Here is a 6,214-nt window from a genome sequence, read left to right as displayed (position 1 = left end):
ATGTGTTCCAGTTTTACAACTGCCATGCTTCCTGTTGGGTCAGTGTAAGTATTGTACACTCCAAGCTGGCATTGTTTCTCAGAGTTTAAAAATCACCGTTTACAAGTTCCTACAAAAAACTCTCCTTGTTTTCAAAAACAGCCTTCTTTTCACCTGGGTTCTGCTTGATTGAATGATTTGGTAACTCTGAGGAATCTGACTTCTTCTCACCATCTCAGGCTCGATATCCGTTATTGGGATTGCTGCACTGTGGCCTCCTGACTGGCCTCCCTGCCTCCACCCTCACCCCCTCTCTGGTTCATTCTCAAAAACAAAACCAGCCAGCACTGTTCTTAAAACACAGAAGTCAGAACAGGCTGTTCCCCCACTCAGGGCCTGGCAAGGCTCTGTCTCCATCTGACTCACAGTGAAAGCCAAAGTCTGTACGGCGACCTCGGAGGCCCACCATGACCCAGACCCCACATGTGACGCTGCTGCTTTCCACCGTTCTGGCCACGCTGCCTGCTTCCTGTTCTGTGAACACACCACGCGATGCTTGTTCTCTCTGCCTTGACTGTTGTTTCCTATGCAAAGTCACCCTTATGGCCCTCGTTTCCTTCAGGGTTTGTCCTTGAATGTCACCTTCTCCACCAGATGTGTGTTCTGTCCCCTAACCCCCATTCCAAGCACTTCTGGTTCCTTTCACCGTGCCCTAGATTTTCTTTTTTCCACAGAGCTTATCATTTTCTAATAGACGGCATTATTTCCTTAGACACACGCGTGTGTGTTGTCTGTCTGCCCCTCCAGGGTGTCAGCTGTTCTCTAACGCTGGGAGTTTTAGGGGAGGCTTCAGGGGAGGCTCTCAATAGAATATTCACCAGCTTTCCAGGTGTGTCCTTTCAGGTCATGGTCGCTCCTGATTGGTTGGTGCCAAGGTAAGGGTGGGTCGTTAGTCATTGCATCTGGTCCTGAGGTCAGCCATGGCCTTGCTTTGTCTGGTCTGGCTGCTTTTTTGAACCTGGAGCTGAAACACAACTGAGGTCTAGAAATGACCTCTAGTTTGATCAAAACGCTGACTCTGGTCAACAGACCAGATGCTTTGTTCCTCAGATTATTGGAGGCGGGTCAGAACCACTTTGTCCCGAGGCCTTGAGGCTGGAGGGAGTGACTGAGCAAGGGAGAGGGAGGCAGGTGAGTCGGGGTGCCGGAGGGGGCCAGTGTGAACCGGCCATCTGCCTCAGTTTCCCCATTCCACTTGCCAAGGAATTTCCCTGGCTTCTTCCTAACCCTGCCTCAGCTGTATTTACAAGTCCTCCTCCTCCTCCTCTCCCTCTTGATGCTCAGGCTGCCGGAACCTTGGCCAGCCGTGAGCCCGGCAGTCCGCCCGGCCAGGTGTTTCTGCGCATGGGCCATTCCTATTTTTCAAAGCATTAAACTGTCTGCAAGGGGATTGTTTATAGAGCTTCTCTCTTCTCAGAGCTGCTCACATATGGAAACTCTGTAGCTATTTGCCCTCATCCACACTTTCTCCCACCCTTCCCGCTGAAAGCCTTTGTTTGCTGACAGCGTCTGGCCGTACTGGGGACACCCCCCCCCCTTGCACGATCCTCTCCAATCCGAGAAGAAACGGCTCTCACCTACACCCTGGGGAGGCAGTAAGATTTCTGCTCCGAGTCAGCCACCTTCCTCCAAGGTGATGTCACCCCGAGACAGAGAAATAATAAACGTGCTGTTTCTTTTAAATGGCAATGGAAGGGAAGTCAGTCTTTCAGACAGACTTTGGAAACGTGGAGTCAGGTGCGAGTGCCTCTGAGTATTCCTCGCAGGAAAAACAGCTCCTAATTGCACGAAGGAGAGACAGGAGGCAGCGGCTGCTTTCATGGTTATTTAAACACCCATCCACCGTCAGAACACGCCTCACTGTTTCATCACCGTTGAAATGTGATTGCCACTACATTTCCTACTGGCCTCTCCTCCACACAAATTGGAGGGAAGAAAGAAATTCATCAGGCACCCACTTGGTTTTGAAATGTATTGTTTGCATAGAGACATCAGCAGCCTGAAAATACTCTAGCCCGGGAGTGTCAAACTGACACCTTTTTTTTTTTTTGTACTGCTCTCTCTGAAAATATAATTTTCAACGTATCCAGGAAGGCAAGCCAGACTGTTTTTTTTATCAGTATTTTTGTAAGAGAAGAGAGAGAGGCTTACTGTTCCGAGTGTGGGCCTGGACATTAATGAAAAACCACTGTGGGAGAGTTCAGTTTATAGAAGATTAAAAGAATTCATCAACTTGGAAAGAAATTTGTTCCGAACTTCTCTGCTGACGGGGATGTTCGTGCTGGGGGCTGAGTTAGGTAATGATTTGTACCGCGCTTTATAGGTTTCAAACATTTCTGCCTCCGGTATGTCATGTGACATTGCCAGGGACTCTGTGAGCAAGGCGAGGGTCAGTTTTCTTGTCCTCATTCTGTAGATGAGCATTCCGGGCCATGGGAAGATGAGGACTGAACTAATGATCACAGAACATGCCCGAATCCCAGCACTTGCCTTACACTGCTTATTTCTACCTTTCTGTTGACGGTTTCTCATCCTCCCAAGCCCAAATCAAACTCCCCTTCTCTGTGGCTCTCCATGTCCCCCCCTGCCTGCCCCCACCACAGAACTGTCCATTGATTTGACCCCTGTCAGTGAGCAACCATCCCGTGTATCCTGGGAAGAGATGCGACACTGTCCGCATGACCCTGGGTGCCGCGGTGAGGACCTTGCCGTGTGGCTAGTGATACATAATGTCTAACTCCTGGGGTCCCTGAGAAATAAGTCAAGGCTATGTGGCTGATGGTGCCCAACAGGAATCATTGTTTATTACTGATAAAGGAGAATGAGAGAATGTGGCCCCGGGGGAGGGCTGAAGGGGTCTGTGCACTGAAACTCCAAACCAGCTAATCCCCCCCCGGGGGAGGGTTGAAGGGGTCTGTGCACTGAAACCCCAAACCAGCTAAACGCCCCCCCCGGGGGAGGTTGAAGGGGTCTGTGCACTGAAACCCCAAACCAGCTAAATGCCCCCCCCACATCTGCCGGCAGAGCTGGCCGGGAGTGTCTCCCCACAGAAAGCCTGGAGCTTGGCGCACAGGGAAAAGGTGTCAGGTGACCTTGGACGACTTCCCTTTGGACAGTTGTAAAGAGGGACTGTGCTACACTCTGAGCTCCCTGCTATGCAATCGCATAGCAAGCGTGTTTGCTATAAAGCGAGTCTTTTTCTTTTTTTTTAGATTTTAAAAATTTTGCATTTATTTTTAGAGATAATCTTAATTATTGATTGATTGATTGATTTTAATGAGAAAGGAAGGGAGCGAGAGAGAGACAGACAGAAACACCCATCTGTTCCTGTATGTGCCCTGACTGGGGTTCAAACCAGCAACCTCTGTGTTTCGGGACGATGCTCCAACCTACTGAGCTACCCAGCCAGGGCAAAGTTTGAATTTATTGAAAGAGTACCCTTTTACTTAGCCATTTTTCTTCTATCACTTTTACATTCACACATCAAAAAATAAATGAACAAAATAAACTGGTCCAAGGATTCCTAAAATCTCCCATTCAGAGTTTGACATTCCCGAGTCACGCCCCATTCCACAGTGTCCTCCCTGCCACCGTCCCTGGGTGCTGTGCCTGTGTCCTATCAGAGCTGCAGCTCTTGCCGCGTTTCTTAAAGAGATGCTCCATTATCGTCCTCAAGGCTCCGGATGTGGTGACACACCATGACTAGCACCCGGCCAGGGGCAGGGGTCATGGCGTATTATCACAGTCATTTCAGACAGGTTCAAATGTGAATAAAAACACATGTGTTAGGACCGATGGAATAGGGACATTCGCTCACATGCCTCTGCTTTCTCCCAGCTTTGCTAATAACTGCACAAGGGCAGCGAAACTTCATCTCATCCGAGCAAATCATTTTTAACATCCTCCTCTATATAATGAAATTATTATTTTTAGCAATCATCGTTCAGTGAGTAGAAATTAGTGCAATCACCTTGATTTGTTAATGTTACAAACAAATCATTTTAAAAGCATGATTTCATTTTAAGAGATCGCAACTGTGGTAAATAAAATACACCGCACATATGAACTAAAATTCCTGTCTGCCAAACAAAAATATCCCATCTCCCCGCTGGCACTCTGTTAACTGTTTTAAACTCTGAATCCAACTGAGAAGTCCCAGAAGTCCCATGGAAGGGAAGTAACTCAAGTCTGTTTCTCTGTCTTCACAGAACCTGAGCTCTCTTTGCTGGTTCTGGGTCTCTTGTGTAGAAGCGGAAGTGAGACGGCTGCAGGGAGGGGCTGGGGACAAGCCACAGGAAGCCCCCAGCTGTTCAGACCTGCTTCTGCGGTTGTCAGAAGCTGACTGGAAGCTAGGAGTTCTCCACTACAGCACACCACCATAAATGCACAGTGCAACATTTATAACAGGATAAGTAATAAAACGGTGCAAGCTGGAAGCTCACGTATGGGATTTTCTAAAATTTAGCAAGGGAGATGGGACTGGGAGGCTCTGTTATCCGTTACATTGTTTAGAAATGTTAGCCCACAGTGATCATAGAAAGCAGATACATTCTTTATTTCACTTGGTCTAAAAAACATTTTAAAAAATATTCTACAACGTTGTCCATTGTTGCTTAAACTCAGGGCAGACCACCTCACCCCAACATTTCCCTCTTGCATGGGGTTGCTTCCAGTTATAACGGTTGTGAATTTTAGGCGGTTGGCTAGTTGGTTTTTAAAGAGTTTCAACAGTAAGGCACTTGCTCTTCTGGTTCAATAGGTCTTAGTTCAGGGGCCAAGGGAGAACAAAGCAATTGATATTAATAACAGCACTTAACACACGCATTCTTTGTGCCAGGCCCGTGCTGAGTGCTCTGTGTGCCCTCTCGTCTCCTCTCCCAAATGTACCCCTCTGAGATATGCTCTATTATTATCTCCAACTTACAGAGAGGGGAACTGAAGCTCAGAGGAGCTGAGTAATTTTTCCAAGATTACACAGCTAATAAGTGGTAGAGGATGGGTCAGGGCCCAACAGGCTGACTTGGAGGCCTATGCTTTTGACCTTCGAGCTATATTGCCTCCTACTATATATTTACCTACCGTGTGCCCATCCAAAGAAAGACAGCACACCACAATAAAAGAGCAACCATTGGGGAGGATCTCTGCAGGGCCAGGAATGATAAAGACAATATATTTAATCCTTCCAAAGGCCCTGCAAGGAAGGTATTTAATAAGCCCTTTCACCTAGCAGAAGAATGACATTCAGCAAGATTAACTGTTTTTACATTAGAGAGTCAGTAAATGATGGAGTTGGTATTTAAACCTACACTTTTCTTCTGTTACCTCACGCTTCTTGCCTAAGGCATCCAATGCTGTATGGTACATTGAACCAGAAATATACAGGTGCACACACAATATGAGAAAATCCCTATGCATAAGAAGCAAGATGCTATCAATGTAGTTGGTGTGCTAGGTACTTGATTTCACTTCCCAGCCTGCCTTGCAGCTAGGGTGGCTTTGTCCAAGGCTAATGAGATATTAAGGGAAAAGTCTACTGGTAGACGTGGGTGGGTTTTTACAAAGCTTTTTCTCTCCTGATAAAAGGGAAAACTTTCAGCTGTCTCCCATTTTTTCTTCCTTGAACATAGATGGCAATGTTGGGTCTGCAGCAGCAATCTTGTCACCACGAGGCAGAAGCCAAAGGAATCTCACGGATGGCTGCCTTAGTATCACAGAACTGCTGAACCAATACCAATAAGCACCTATACTACCTCTGTACTTCTTGTAGGAGAAGTCTACAGGGTGAATTGGCACAAGTGCTCTGCCCAGCAAAGGCACAGTGTAGACGTTCTCTGGCTCACCTCTGAGGCAGAAGTGGAGTGATACCAGAAGGCAAAAGCTACAAGGCAAGACAAGTCATGACTAAGCAGTTGCTGTGAATCAGTGTAAGTCATGACTAAGCAGTTGCTGTGAATCAGTGTAAGTCAGGACTAAGCAGAAACCAAGAGGCAGAGAGAAGGGACGTCAAACAGTGAAAGGATAACAACAGGAGAGTCATAACTACAGCACAGCCTGGAAGGCAGGAAGCCACCAAGGCTGCTGCTAAGGGGACAGTAAGACGGCCAGGCTCCTCCCCCCTTGACCTTCTAGAGTTCTATGGGGCCAGCGGAGCTGCTATGATTCCTGACTGGTCACA

The sequence above is a fragment of the Saccopteryx bilineata genome, chromosome 7 (assembly GCF_036850765.1).
Source record: "Saccopteryx bilineata isolate mSacBil1 chromosome 7, mSacBil1_pri_phased_curated, whole genome shotgun sequence".
Taxonomy (NCBI): Eukaryota; Metazoa; Chordata; class Mammalia; order Chiroptera; family Emballonuridae; genus Saccopteryx; species Saccopteryx bilineata.
The sequence above is the reverse complement of the archived record's forward strand: the minus strand, read 5'-3'. Positions refer to the sequence as shown.